Source organism: Oryzias latipes, chromosome 17 (assembly GCF_053564925.1).
Source record: "Oryzias latipes strain Hd-rR chromosome 17, Olatipes_Hd-rR_3.1".
Classification (NCBI taxonomy): domain Eukaryota; kingdom Metazoa; phylum Chordata; class Actinopteri; order Beloniformes; family Adrianichthyidae; genus Oryzias; species Oryzias latipes.
Genome location: NC_136253.1, coordinates 6,967,561 through 6,984,098, shown reverse-complemented (window position 1 = coordinate 6,984,098; position 16,538 = coordinate 6,967,561).

Here is a 16,538-nt window from a genome sequence, read left to right as displayed (position 1 = left end):
CGAGTAACCCCCCCTCCCCCGCATACACAAATTTCACGATATCCTTCTGTCTCTATCTTTATCTACCTTTATTTAACATTTTACACAAAATGCCTGAATTTTATAATTAGTATTAAAGGGGTATCAAACTCAGTCACACAGGGGGCCTAAATTAAAAACACGCTTTAGGTTTTGGGTCAAACAAGATAAACATTTACTGAACACACTAAAGCTAAACTTTTAAACTTTTTAAACTTAACTTTTTGAACATAAATATGAATAAAACAGACAGGAATATTAATACAGAATAAATCAAGTTAAACCTAAAATGACGTATAATATTTTGCCCTCCAAAAAAATATATTCTGTCAAAATTATACAGTTATGAACATGCCGCAGAACAAAACAAACAAAGTCTGGAAACTTTAATGATAAATCAAATCATGCCGTTTTCTCTGCTCTTTTGTCGTTTTTTTTAGCGCTGGACTCCTGGCATCAAGGCCTGTTCACACCGGGACGAATTTCGCCGGCGATTTTCGCCGACGTTTAACCCCTCGTGACTAAACAAAGGGCACCAACGAGAGTGTGCACACCGATGTGAAAAAATGCCACGCGTTAAAGCGTCAAAAAAAAAACGCCTCGGGTTCGTTTTTTTTTTTCGACGCGTCGCGTCGAAATCTACTCGACCAATGAGAATGGCGCTTTTGCTCACGTGTCTGAAGTTAGAGTAAAACACAACTTGGGGGCGCTCAAACACAAAACTGCCTTGCTGAGCACACATACCAGCGAAGAAGATAGACGCCAAGTAGCGTCTACACTGCCGCGAAGAAATAATGACGGACATTCTAAAACATCCCCGAACCAAGCACCAGTTGGAGCTACTGGTGCTTGAAATATTCATGTTTTCTTTGTTTGATTCTGACAAGCGTGTAAATACTTGCTCTCTTCTTCTGAGTGAAAAGCGACTTTAAGAAGCGTAAAGCTGCGCAGCGCCACCTTGTGTACAGGAGTATTTCTGTTTACATTAAGCGCCATCTAATGTCAGGGAATGAAATTGCATGTTCACTCCACTCATCGTCATCGAAAATCGCCTGGGTGTGAACACAAAAAACGTGGCGAAAAACGCTGGCGAATAACGCCTGGCGAATATTCGTCCCGGTGTGTACGGGCCTTCATTTTTATCAATCAGCTAATTTCTTGGTGTGTGATGTCCTGTGTTGTGTCTTTGTGAAACAGATTAGAGGGATTAGTGTTTTTTTTTTTTTTTAAAAACTGTTATTGTGAATATAATAAAACATTATAAAACATTAAAAACTAAATGATAGAACTCATCACTGATTACTCCCAAAATATTTGCCATTTTCCTAATTTTGTGCAACACCAACAGTAAAAATCCTCCAAAAAACCTTAAAACATTAATAAACAAATGATTGATTGTTTATTTATTATCTCAAAAAGTGCAGCTGTTTTACTGCATTACCTGCTGTCTTCATGTCAAATACTGAAACCAACTAAACCACAGAAAATACACCTAATAAAAATAAATACAATTGTTAGTAAATAATAACATTATTAATGTGAACTAAGTGATCCAACGGCACGTGATGATCCAGGTGTTGCATTGTCGAAGCTGCCCTCCTCGCAGCCTGCGCCCACCCCCTGCTCTTTTCCATCTCTGAGACAGGAGTCTCAGTTGGTTTGGGACAGTCGGTTTAGGCTGTTCCAAAGTCTGTGAAATATAGAAAACCGATACTGGCTCAATTTTTCTTTTCTTCCAAGCACGGGGATGCCGCCCCCCATTAAAATTTGCGCCCCGGGCAATTGCCCGTATTGCCCAGGCCCAATACCACTACTGCATTTCACTGTCAATTTGACCATCTACAGCCAATGGTCACATGACTGGACTGCGTGGCTCCTCCCGCTAGCCCCTCCCACTGGAGTCAGCAGGAAGTACCTGCCGGCTCCAAGAAACCAAAACCCCATAGACTTCAATAGAGAACTAAACAGCTATTACTGTCATTTAATTGATCAGAATAGCTATTCTGGATCTGATACATTTTTTTTCGGTGGTACAAGCTATTCAAGTTACAAACCTCTATCCATCCCTCCATCCATCCCTCCATCCATCCCTCCATCCAGCCCTCCCTCCATCCCTCCATCCATCCATCTGTCCATCCATCCATCCCTCCCTCCTTCGGTCCATCACTCCATCCCTCCAACCATCCATCCATCCATCCACCCCTCCATCCATCCCTCCCTCGGTCCATCCCTCCATCCATCCCCCCATCCCTCCATCCCTCCATCCATCCATCCATCCCTCCCTCGGTCCATCCCTCCATCCATCCCCCCATCCCTCCATCCCTCCATCCATCCCTCCATCCATCACTCCCTCCATCCCTCCCTCGGTCCATCCCTCCATCCATCCCCCCATCCCTCCATCCATCCCCCCATCCCTCCATCCATCCCTCCATCCACCCATCCATCCATCCCTCCATCCATCCCCCCATCCCTCCATCCACCCATCCATCCAATTTAGAGTAATTATTGCACCTATGCAGCATGTTTTTGAAGCATGGGAAGGGGCTGGAGTTCCCGGAGAAACCCGGACATGCATGGGGAGAACATGCAATCTCCACAAAGAAAGGTCCTCGCAGGTCACTGCACCACCGTGCAAGCCCATCAACAGAATCATTGCTGTTGTGTTGATGTGAGTTTGTTACAGTGTTTACAGCGGACAGATAATAATTGAGGCTCAATCTTCAGATCTTCCAGACTGAAGGCACAGTTGAAAACAAACGCTGCTTTACAGTTGCTGTCCAACAGATGGGGCCGTAAAGCAGCCACTGATAAACCGACAGTGTAAGAGGTTATTCTGTGCTTTGATTTGATGATAAACTACACATCAAGGACAAAATTATACAGAAATGTTAACGACAAACAATCAATTTGACCAAATCTGGTTTATTTAAAATATCTATGATAAAAGGCAATAGATTCCCTTGTGTCTCAAATGAAAGGTTTTCTGGTATAATCCGAAAATAAAAAATACTCTGTGTATCAAAGGAGAATCTGTGGATATAAACAGAATGTGAAAGATGAAAAATAAAGTTTTGTTTATGATAATTGTGCTCGTAAAGCTCTCAGCGGTAATCCCACATGATTTTCTGCAGAATTTCACACAAGCACACACAGACTGCACATTTACAAACAGGTCAAAGGGCATCTGACGCAACTGGGGCACAACAGCCTGTTACCATCTGCAGGGAACAGATTATTACTTTTTTCTCTTTGTGTGCATAATTTTATCACGTTTTTCCTGATCTGAAAAACCTCTTTTCAGACGTTCACATCTGGATGGGTCCATATCTCACACTGACAGCATTTCCATGCAGATGGAAGGCAGAGAGATCCAGATGATCCTTCCTGACACGGTTGTCATTACACCTGACGGCTGGATGCGTTTGCAGCATCAGTCCTTTGCGTTGGCGTCTGCTGCTGCTGGAGTATTCGGGCTCACAGGCCTCATATGCAAAGCCATGGAAAGCTGCAGTTCTGGATGCAGATATGAATATTTCAAAAGATTGTGACTGCATTTTTCAGAAGCTCTAATTCAACCCAGCCTTGTTTGGCGTTTTGTTAAAACATAGCATGACCTCCCTTGTTTTCACGAATTCCTTCTTATTCCTATGTTTTCATCCTTTCGTAAGAAAGGCGATAAACAAACGTCACAATCTTTTTTAATCTGAAAGTCACACAGAGAAACTGCCTGAGGTCACGTCGTCATCAGTCAACTCAGTGGAAGCTGACAACTTGGCTCCCATGTTGCCGTGGCAGCCAGTGCCCCCCACCCTTTTGCATGTGATCAGTCTGTTGCCATAGCAGCCCCATGGAGCTTTCCTGCCAGTCAGTAGCAGAGAAGATGAGTGAACCAGCGGTGCCCCCACCCAGAGAGGCCTGCGTGTCTTCATCTGTTGCCATGGCAGCGTAATAGCGTTGTGGATAGATTCGGCATGGCAGGGAGTCAGTTCCTTTATTTTCCAACACATTATATTGAGCAGAGTTTGCCCTCACTCCTCGCCTACAACACGGCGAGCAGACAGAAAGAGCCGAGGGGGAGCGACGGTGAATCTGAGCAGAGATCTGGAGCCGAGCTGAGCGTAGATGTCCTCATCGGGTGTTAATTAGCGGGTGGAGATGGTGCACGTCAAAGAAATAAGCCGTGCAGAGAAACCTGGGGTGGACTCTGCAGCTGGTTCACTTCCTGATAATGTGAGTGGACATGCAGAGTTTTACAGTGAGCCAGATCAGGTGGAGCCGGTCACACGTGCTGCTGAAAGGAGTCTGGAATTCAAATTCTGCAGGACGCAGACGATCCAAAAATGATCTGAAAACACGTTTGAGAAGCACAAACAAGACTTTTGAATTTAAAGAGAAAAAACTGTTTCAAACCCAAAACTTCTGGACTTATATTCAAGAGCATTTCTGCTTTTGGACTATAGGTCAACAGTTTAAAAGGAGAAAAAGTTTGTCTGTCTTTTTTTCCAAAAAAAGATTCAGAAGATTACTTGTCTACATTTAAAGAAATATACTAAATCTTAACATTTAAGTATTTGGCAGAAACCATCATTTGGTGTCATGTCAAAGAGAAATAATCAATTTCTTCAGAAAAGGCAGGTAACATGCAAAATTCATCAAAGTAAAGTTCTGCAGATGTTTTCCTTCAGGAATGTAAATGTTCTTCTATTCACGAGAGAAGACAGGAAACATTTATGACGTACAGAGGCCAAATTATGTTCTACTCCCAATATTCTGAGTCCAGACCATCGAATATGATCTAATGATATTCCTTCATCATGGATGTAAACTGCTCAGTTGGCTGCATTCTTCATCACTACTCATTCCTACATCCACGCCAATAAATGGGTTGAGTTGAGTTTGATTTAGCTCACCATTTTTGTTGTACCACTAATGTTAGCTTGAGGGTTTGAGGGGCTGAAAGCAAGTGGGAGAGAGCATGAACTGATGGATGATGGGATACCAGTGGAGGCTTACTTCCAATGTCACAGTAACGCCCACAATTTCCTATGAACTCCTGCCGCTCTGCAGAAACTATGTCCCAGGAAACGACACAGCTTTATTTTTAAATCTTAGCTAAAAACAACATAATAATGATTAAATGGCCTCTGGGAACTAGGGCTGGGTTGATAAAATCGATTAATCGGTCTGACTGGATTCAAGCTCAATAAATCAATGATCGATCCATAAAAGTATAGATTGATCTTTTATGCCTTTTATTTTTCTGGTCACCTAATGAATAACAGCAGTAAAGCCAAAGTCCGCTCACTTGCTAACGTATAATAGAATTTCCCATTGGACGGCTAATGCTAACGCTTGTTTGACCTTAACATTGCTGACTAAATGAACAGCTTTATAGACTCACAGGCAGGAATTTTCAATAACTATTTTAAGGAATTGTTATTTTAAAAGTAACCATTTTTGGTCTAAAGCACCTTTTTCTGCTCAAATCTTCTGGATTAAAGTGTAATGCTAGAGCGAGAGCTCCACCTAGTGGCTAGGCGTGCAAAATAAATCGGAAATTTATCGTCGTCGCAATATCAAGCTGTGCAACACGCATGTCGCAAAAGTTCGCGAAAATTGCAATGAATGGTTTCCTTAAATGTGCTAAAACAATCTTATGGCAGCTTAAAGTATTCAATGAATCAGATAAATCCATTTATGCATTTGACCAATCGGATGGACACCTTCTCGTTTATTTATGTATTTTGGAGCTCTCCTATGTTAGATGTTGACCTATGTAGACGAGGGTCATTTGGACTATGATTCAAGTTAGGTTGAGTGTTATTTAAGGTAAATTAAACTGTTGCAGTAAAATGGAAATCATGTTTTTGGTTGTTTTGATATTTGTTCATATACCGCAAGTCATATCGTCATTGCAATATTGATCATTAACATCACATATCGCAAGTTTTCCTTATATCATGCAGCCCTACCAGGGGCCAAACTGAAACGCCCTCCAGGAGAGGCAGAACATTTATTTTGGTAGTATGAATCAGTTTACAGACTTTACAATGTTAATGATCTGCACTTTTTTGTTGGAGCCTCTCTGTTTGAGAAATCATGTAACCCTGTATGTGTCACGAAGGGGAGGTTGAGGGAGTACCCAGATGCAGAGAGGAGGAGGTAGAAGATACAGGTGAACAGGATCTTTAATAACTTAAAGTCCAAAGAAAACCATAATAAACACCACTGCAGAAGGCAGGCAAACTCGAAACTCCAAAAACACAAGAACTGGGGGGTATTCCAGAAAGCAGGTTATGCTAGTTACCACGGTAAGTTTGAGGCTAAGGAAGCGGATAACATCAGCTATCAGTTCCAAAAAAGGAGGTATGTGTGAGGGTATGCTTAGTTCCCATAGCAACTCATGCTCTGAACATAACCTGGTCTGGAGCAGGTTTAATTGAAGGTTAGTTTGTTTTCAGAGAGGTGAAGCAGCATGGCGTGTCCATTTGAAAATAATTTAGTGGAAGAAGAAGCTCAGATAATAGCCTATGGAAGTTGGAAACATAAACTTTTTTACTTTAATCTAACTTAATTATTTGCTTTAGATAAGATAAATCATTTTTTTAGTTATGTTAGCTTAAAAATAACACGTAGTTATCAGTTGTTTTACTTTCATTCAAATTAATTCAATTAAGTAGGTGTAACTTAGATGCTGCTGTTAGATTGGCACTGCAAAGAATTGTGGGATACCATTCCCTTTGCCTGTCTGGACGGATTTGGGTTTAAGTGTGGGTTTTTGACCAAATGTGTTTAGTTGTTTAGCTGTTTTACTGTGTTTTACAGAGTTATTTGTACTGTTATATTTAATTCTTTCTGCACCATGAGTGAGAGGGAGGGAGAGAATGATGAGTTTATTTAGCACCACTACTGCCAGGTGATGTAATGTTAAAGTCAGAGAAACGGTTAATGACATTCTGGTTCTTTTTGCGACTCCATTTTGTTTCATTCATTTTATTGTTATAAAAATGAGCATATCTGCCGGCTCAAACTTAGACATATGAGAGATCAAGTACCGGTAGTACAATAAATTAAGATGGAAAAACATGTAATTGAATTAGAGTAATATGACATTTAGTTAGATAAATATGTAAATTTGAGTTGTGAAAAATATTGAGTTGTTACCAATTGAATTCATTCATTTAAGTTGGATATAAGTTGCATATATATATATATGTGTCACAATGAAAATAGAAATGAGATAGAAACTTGTGCATTTACTCTGTACGTTATTTTTCTTCAAGCAGAAACTCTTTCTTTTGCTGATGATGCAGCCGTGTTACTTTCTGATGGTTGTGTAATCTTCATACGCCGTCATTAAAACCTCAGACTCCGTCTCACTGAAGTATAGCGCTCTCTTTTTTTCTCCACGCGTTTCCATGGTGACTCCGTAAATCTGAGAATGTCTTTATGCACATGCCGTGCACGTGCATTAACCCAGGGTTACCAAGTCGAGCATAATTACCCATACCCAGAGTAAGCAAGTTCAGGCGAATTTCAGCCAGAGTTCAGGGTTAAAGTCAGGGGAGTTTAAACATGCTTTCTGGAATACCCCCCCAGGAGAACATCAAACTAACAGCAGACTACAACAGCATAACATCAAATCAGACTATGGACCAGTACAGGAGGAAGGGAAAGACAGGACTTAAAAACACACAGACAAATGTATGGAAGTGTTTCTGGAGCATAATTAAAACTAAAAGTCAAAACCAGAAATGCTTTTTTCTTTTCAAAATGAAGCTGCATTTTTTGACTCAAAATTAAAAAAGAAAAAGCAATCCGCCAAACCGCTTTTTCTTTTTGTTCTTCAAGATTGCTTATTCTGTCACTTAATTAAATTGATAAAGAAAATGGTATTTGACATTTCATTTTCAAAAAGTTCTGTAGTAAATGTGTAGCAAAATTCAATTAAAAATATCTAATTTGATCATTAAAATGGATTAACAGAAATGCTTTTTCATTTCCACAATTTAACTGCATCAAATGACTCAAAAATAAAATGCTTTTTCATTTTTTTCTTCAACATCGCTCATTCTGTGACATAATTAAATCGAAAATGCAAAGAGGGGATTGCATTTTCGTTTTCACATCTTTGTGGACTGGTGTGAACTCAATCACCTTCAAATCAATGCCACCAAAACAAAGGAGATGGTGGTTGACTTCTGCAAAAAGGCTTCTCAGTGTCCTTCAGTCGTCATTCAGGGACTGGACATCGAGAGGGTGGATGTGTACAAATATCTGGGTGTTCTCATCAACAATAAACTGGACTGGTCAGATAACACAAGGGTCCTGCTCAAGAAGGGCCAGAGTCGCCTCCACCTCCTGAGGAGACTGAGGTCCTTTGGTGTGTGTAGACCACTACTCAATACCTTCTATGAAACTGTCGCTGCATCAGCAACTTTCTATGCTGTGGTCTGCTGGTGTGGAGGAATTAATGAAAGGGACAAAAAGAAACTGGACAAGCTGGTGAAGAGAGCTAGCTCTGTCCTGGGCTGTCCCCTGGACTCTGTAGGTGAGAGGAGGATGCTGAGCAAGCTGTCCAGCATCCGGAACAACCCCTCTCACCCTCTGTATGTAACAGTGAGGACCATGAGTAGCTCGTTCAGCCAAAGACTGCTGCACTCCCAGTGCAAAAAGGAGGTCCTTCGTCCCAACAGCAGTCAGACTATACAACAACACGGTCTAGGACTGCTGAAACCGCTGCTGTTATTTAATTATTTAACTTGTTGTTTATGACGTGTACTTTTACTTCCACTTTCTATTATTACAATTTTATTCTTACTTATTGCTACTTTGTTTTTTTCTAACTGCTATATTTCTTGTTTTGGCTGCTGTGACAACTGAATTTCCCTCCAGGGATCAATAAAGTCCTATCTTATCTTATCTTATCTTATCTTATCTTATCTTATCTTATCTTATCTTATCTTATCTTATCTTATCTTATCTTATCTTATCTTATCTTATCTTATCTTATCTTATCTTATCTTATCTTATCTTATCTTATCATAAGCATAAGTCAATACCAGTGAGCATTTCCAGGGGGGAGGCGGGGCGATTTTAACTGTCAAATTAGACATTTCTAATTGAATTTTGCTACACATTTACTACAGAACTTTTTGAAAATGAAATGTCAAATACCATTTTCTTTATCAATTTAATTAAGTGACAGAATAAGCAATCTTGAAGAACAAAAAGAAAAAGCGGTTTGGCGGATTGCTTTTTCATTTTAATTTTGAGCCAACAAATGCAGCTTCATTTTGAAAATGAAAAAGCAATCCTGGTATTGACTTTTATTTTTAATTATGCTCCAGAAAAACTTCCATACAAACCAGACAAGGTGTCAACAATGAGGGCAGTTGGGTATGGAGACCAAAGTAAAACTCAATGTAACAACAAAACAGGAAACCTTTCAAAATAAAACAGGAAACCGAAACTCAAAACATGAACTAAAGAGAACACAACACAAAAGCAGAGAAACCTAAACCGTAACCGTATGGTGTTAACAATCCCATTGGTTTATTATTTCACTAATAATATTGACAGTATGTGACTTGTATCAGATTTATATGAATATCTTCAAAACATAAATACACTATTAATGTATTTCTGTACAAATGTATAAATCGTATTTAAAATTCAGTTGACTTGAATCCAAGGCTGTGTCCGAATTCCCACCCTACTCCTTACATACTCTGTAGTAACGTCCACAATTTCTGTAGTTCCCTGGATATTAAAAGCAATTCAGACGCCATGCTCAATGATTTTTTTTCCAATGGCGAACATGCCGTCATCGATTTCACAAAGTGAAAATCTCATTGATATGAACGTCTTGCGACGATCTTTTATGAATCCACTGTGTTTTGAAGATGAAAACGTTAATATTTTATTTAAAAAAATATACATTTAAATATATTTTCTTTGTAAAAATTGTTCAAACACAATGCATTGTGGTCTATATTTGCCATTCTAGTGAGCATCAATGCGCAGAGACTTCTGGGAAATTTCTAGGGCACTATGTGCACTATGTAGTGAGTAGGGAAGGAATCCGGACATTGCTTAATTGATGTGATTGAAGGAATAAAAAAAACCTGAATTAAATTGATCCAGACTGGTGAATCAAATCGATTCTGGAAATTCTTGGTGATTCCTCGTCCTAGTGGGTACGCTTGGAAAATAGACCAAAAAATGATCAGAGTGGGACTTTAATGATATCATTTTCAGCACTGAAGTAAAGATACAGATATATTTTTATTAAAAAAAAATTGTAACAAAACAAAAAAAGGGCCATGTTGTGTGTTACATATTAAAGAGAAACAACACAACTGATGGAGTGGAATCTGCTGTGTGAGTAATTCAGACCAAATTACTTCTTGCTCCTTCATCTTTTCTCTCTAACTGGACCTTTCTATTTGTGTTTTGCTTCCTTAAACTTTCCTCCAGACCCAACAAAGCTGCCCTCTCTGTTCCATCCATTGACTGTGTTTTGCTGAGTGGAAACAGGCAGCACAGTGTTGTCCAGCTGTGCAGACAGCATCTCTGTTTATGAGGTTTTATGAGTTTTTTTTTAAGTAGGTGATTATAATCCTCCATATATATATGTACATATATGTACTTGTGCTCTAAAAGACAAATGTAAAGATATAAGTTTAATGGTTTTGTCAGATGATAAAGAACACGTTCACCTCCATCTCCATCCAAACACATTTGCAGACAGAGGTGATGACTTGACCTTGAAGAAGCATCAGCACAGAGACAAACAGTCCTCCACTTGTAAAGTTTATAAGTTGAAACTCCACCATTAAAAGACTGCAGTCAGCAGGAATGAATGATTCTCTGAGTCCTGACAGCAGCAGCATAAATTCCCACAATAGAAAATGACACGGTCTGTTCAAGGACCCGACCTGATGCAGGTTATGAAGGACATTCAGTGTCGTGCCAGCAATGTTGCTGCTCAATTTTAACTGGCAGGAGATTTCTGGCTTTGATAAAGAGGCTGTAGAAGAAAGAAAAGAAAAGGAGAAAACCATCTCTTATTTTGAAAAATGACTGTTCAACCAATAAAGTAAGACATTTTCTGAAACTGACTCAAATGTAGCAACAAGTACTATAAAAATAACATTAATTATCAGTAGTTGTGAACGTCACAATGCATTTTTCAGAGGAAAAGAACTCCGTGTCCACAAAAGGGGTTTAAGATCTGCCAACAGACGACATCTAGAAAACTCCAGAAAAGAATTTATAATTCTTTCTTTAAATGCATTTTCCGATCCTTTTGTGAGTGCTGGCAGAGCTGCAAACAATATTCTACAACATTCTTTCCTGAAAGGTTGAGCCTGTTTCTCTGCATTTGACTGGCATGGGCCATAAGCTGTTCTCTCTACCATCAGTTTTCCCACATCGTAGGGGGTCCTCAGCACATCATTTATGGATGGAAAAGGAGGAACTGGTTACCCTTAAACCAAATAAAGAAGGATTCTTACAAAAATGAAAAGTCTTTTTTGTTCCAGAGTTCAGCCTTCATCAGTCAAGCATTACTGAGTCAACACTGCCTCACTGCAAAAACTATGTTCATGAGGCTCTGAGGTAAATCTAAGGGTATGTTCAGACTGGAAACGTTTGTTGGTCCGGACCGAGCCTGCTTAGTTCGGTCCGGGTCCAGTCCCGAGCCTGGCGTTTAGTCTGTATTCAGACTGCCACCTACCGGACTTTCCTGTTTCGATTCAAAGCCTGTAAAAAAAAACCATGTGACTAAAGATGTCTTCAGTCATTGGCCAGGAACGATGGCGGGGCAAAGTAATAATAATAATAATGGATTGGATTTATCTGCGCTTTTCAAGACACCCAAAGTGCTTACATTGTGTCCATTATTCATTCATTCCTCATTCATACTTGGTGATGGTAAGCTATGGTTGTAGCCACAGCTGCCCTGGGGCAGACTGACAGAGGCGTGGCTGCCATTTCGCGACTACGGCCCCTCTGACCATCACCGGGATCATTCATACACATCCACACACCAGTGGAGCCACACTGGAGGCAAGGAGGGTGAAGTGTCTTGCCCAAGGACACAATGACATTTTGGCTGGTGGGAGCGGGGATCGAACCGCCAACCCTTCGATCATTGGACGACCCGCTCAACCACCTGAGCCACTGTCGCCCTGTCTTTCGCCGTAATGAAAGACAGAATAATGGAAGTCACGTTAAAGCACGTTAAAAGTTGTTTTAATGAGCTGTCATTCATGGTTGTCTTATCGTTTGTTACGGTTTCAGTCACTTTGTGTTTTGTTCCTTGATTTCCTGTTTTATTTTGTAGTATTTCCTGTTTTGTTGTTGTTTCGAGTTTTACCTTGCCCCATCAGTCCTGAGTGTTTCCACCTGTGTCTTGTTGCCTTGTATGTATTTAAGTGCTGTCTTTCCCTTCCTCCTGTGCTGGTCCATATTGTATATTTCCCCGGTTTCGAGTCTTTCTAGTGTTTCGAGTTTTGCCTGCCGTATGCAGTGGTTTTGGTTTTGTCTTTAGTTTTGTTATCAAACCCCGTGCTCCTGCATCCTCCTGCCTCCTCTCCTCTCTGCGCCTGGGTACTTCCCTTTACCCCCGTGACATCGTTGCTTTGTTACTCTGTTTGCATCTCATAATGCCCGGCTGCGGTGGCCTTTTTGGTTCAGTTGTTCCGTTCCGAGCACAGAGCCCATTCAGACTGAGGAAACTCAGAGCGAACCTGAGCTCAGTCTGATCTGAAACGAACCAAGTCCACCTCGAATGATGGTTTCGAGATCGTTCCTGGTCCGCTTGGACCTGATCTGCTTCACTCTGAGCGAACCAAATGTGTCCAGTTTGAATTCATCCTAAATCTGTGATTTCACAGTGATCAAGTGACGGTCCCTCCTGAGGAGGTAGTATTATAGTGTGGGGTCATCTTAAGGTTCAGCAGTGTTGTGTACCTGACGCAATGAGGTCGGCTAAATCCAGAATGTTTTGCGTAATCCCATTATTTTATCTTCTGTGTAGACAGAAATCACAAAACCATTAAAGAGCCAATATCCTGCTTTTCTTAAGCTTTTAAGAGTAAACAATATCCAGATATAGGATCATATTTTTGGCAAATTAAAGAACCATTTTTTCATGAAATGAGTTATTTTCACAGCTCATTTTAGGACGACTTGATCTCTGAGCTCCGCTTTTCTCTCCTATTGTTCCTAAAAAATCAAAGTGTTTAGCCGATCATCGCTAGCTCCACGGAGAAAGTGGGCGTGTGTGTTAGCATGAGGGCAGAGTTGGCTGCACAGACTCTTCCTGGAAGGTGCTGTTCCTCACTTTGTGATGTCACAACTTGAGGGCCCGCTTGTTTTTGTGGATTGGGAGGGGCTGGTGTTCAGAGAGCAGGTTTTTAGAGAAATACTCAGAAACGCGTGAATAGATTAAAATACCACTTTGAGGTCGATTTTGGTGAGGAAATAACTTTATTATACACTTCAAAACTCAAAAATAGGTTTTGTATGATATAGGCACTTTAAATGTCACTTATTGTCTTAAAAACTCTGCAAGAAAGATCAGAAAAGCAAATAAATCCTGAACATCTGCAGATCATGTTTTAGATGATCTACAGCTAAATCCTTCTGAAAACAAAGTCAACACATTACCACCAAAAAAGATTCATTGGAGGGTGCTCATTAGCACAAACAAATGTGTTGTGTTCCGCCCTGCCAGAGCTGATAACACCGTTCAAACAAATCGCTCAATCAGTCAGTGACTACCACCCCGCAGCTCGGAGAGAGCTTCAGGAGACGCCGTCACCGGACTGTTTGTTCTCTGTTCAATGTGCAACCTGCTTTGCTGCTCGCTTCGCCTCCACTGTTTACCTGTTCTGCCATGCAAGCCTCCAGAGCAGCAAAAGGTTATACCGACAGAGAGAATACAGTCTGCTGCTCATGTTTCCAACCTCCTAATATTCAGTTCTAATCCTGCCCAGAATCTGCTGGAAAAACCAATTTATGCATTGTTTGTTCTAAATCACAAATAAGCCTTTGTTAATTCTAATGATTAGATTATGTAACTCTCCCCAATCTCTGGAGTCTTTTCACACACTAGTTTTCACATGCTCTCACTCTGCCCAGTGAAGTCACACATTTCGAAAAACGGAGGCATGGAACGTCTTCATGTCCAAGTAACCCAGAATGTGGAGACTAGAATGTTTCCAGCAGGCTGGCAGTACGTTTCTATGAAGAGCGGCTTCTTCTTTGTCATCTTCATCTCTGCTTTTAAAGGACGGCTCCCAACAGTTTCCTCCAAATTTCATCCCGGATTCTTCCAACATAAAGAGCAGGATTTTCATTTTCCCCTTCTCCTCCCTGCTGCAGGCCCAGACTAAAACGTCACATCTTCCCAATTCTTCAGTTCTCCACTACGCTTTGCCAGGCTGTGCTTTTTCTGTTCATCAGATAGGAATTGATGTCTGATCTGCCACGGGCATTCCTGCCATTATGGGCAAATCAGAAAACGTTGATGCAATTATTTCCTTCATGTAGGACATTTGAATTGGGGTTTTTTCATAAATAATGTCAGATTTGAATGAAAAGATCTTGGAAATGGTCTCTGTACTGCGGAATAAAGATCAAGCAGCATGCAGTCCACGGAAGAACCCATTTCCCTCAGGAGCTGAAGCAGCAAAAGCAGAGCCAGAGGAAGAGTACCGGAAAATATTTACCATCATCAGACAAGTGAAAACTTACAACCCGTTTGAGCTGAAGTTTCTGTCATTCTAATGTGAAAACCTGCTCCAGTCAGCACTTTTTTTCCGGCAGTCTAAAGGAAAATGGAAACCGGCTTTGTAATTAATTCTATAGTGAAGCCCACAAACAAAGCAGCTGACAAATCGTTAAACTTTGCTCTACACCCTCACTTCATTTCACCGTTTTACACTTAAAAACCGGTGTTGGTGCTGCCTGCACCGGGTGGTAAACAGACAGATTCTTGCAGGCTTTGTGTTATAGCTGCAGCGTGCTGTGGAAGCAGCTCGGTCCGTGTCCTGTTCACGTGTTACACTGAAACAACAACCCTGTCAATCGAGCTCCACTGGGTTTTGCAACTGTCATTCCTGCAGCAAAGGTTAATTTTCCAGATAACACGAATGAGCGCGAGCTTTGCAGACACATGCTTCTTTGGGTAATGTTGATTAAAATATTAGCATATGAAAAGATGAACGACCTCAAAGGTGGCTGGGATAAAAGCAGTCAAAAGTGGCTGTGTGAGGTCGCCCCAAAGACTAAGCCCTCTGGATTGGAAATGTGGGCTTTTTTCAACATTCGTTACACAACTCAGAATTATGATAAAAACATCATGATTCATCTGCAAACGTGAATCTGTTTGTTCTTTTAAAAGTGCAATATGGGATCAACAATTAGCTTACCTTGGCAGACAATAAATCCTGTCAAAATCACAGCTTATGTGACCTGATAAAGTCAAAAACCACCAACCAGAGTCCCTTATGGCTGCAGGTACATCTGCCAATCATCTGCTGTTTGTGTCACTCACTGCGGGTGTCTCAATGGGGCCTTTTAAAATGATTAAAGAGCTTCTGAAAAGGAATCCTCCAGGGAGTTAACTTGTCTTTCCTCAAAAAGTCTTGAAAATAGGAGGGGTGCTGTGCACAGGACAAATTGTCCACATTACCCTAAAATCCTTTTTTTAGGACTCTGCTGAAAAGGTGAAGAGCTTCTCCCGCTGTGTCCCAAATAATCTTTTAATTTTAGTGAAAACTTTTGCTTTTATTTCATCCTAAATCAGCAGCATTCTGTTTTAAATTCACTCTGCATCGCCAGCTGATCTGAGCCATGGTGACATGACTGAAGGTCAGAGAGCCTCGAGCGGCTGAAGCAGAGCCAACACATTTCTTCTGCCTGGTTTACCTGCTCAGGTAATGTCACATGACTGCAGCTGTATCCATAGCCCCCGCAGATGCCCTGGATCCGGGCTCCTCATGGCGAGCTGATTAGCATGCATGGATGAGGCCTGTGCTCTTCCCTGATTGGTCCTGTCAGCTCCTGGCATGAGTTCCAGCTCATCACTGCAGAAGACCCAGCTGGCTGTTCGCTCCCCTCCCGTCAAGCTCACGCCTGCTGCATTCCACATGACTGGAGTCGTCCTCCAGGACTCAGGGATCAGGCTGCCGCGCAGTCAGTGCCGGTGACCACATCCTCTCCAGCCCCTCAACACAAACTAAAGTAGCAGAATCTAGTAAATTTGCTTCTAAAAATCTTGCAGAAGTCTGAAATTGTTCCCTCTGGGAATTACTAATGAGCTCTTGGTTGTAAACTTTTTCCACATCCTTTTTGCATTCTCCACAGCGTCCACACCATCGGCTGTTATTTGATGCACAGATCCCGTTTCTGTCCCAGCCCTCTGGCCCAGATAAAAAAAAACCTCTTCTAAGGTGTTTTGTGAGCCATTATGAAACGGTTGCCATGGATACCCAGTCTGAACAGCC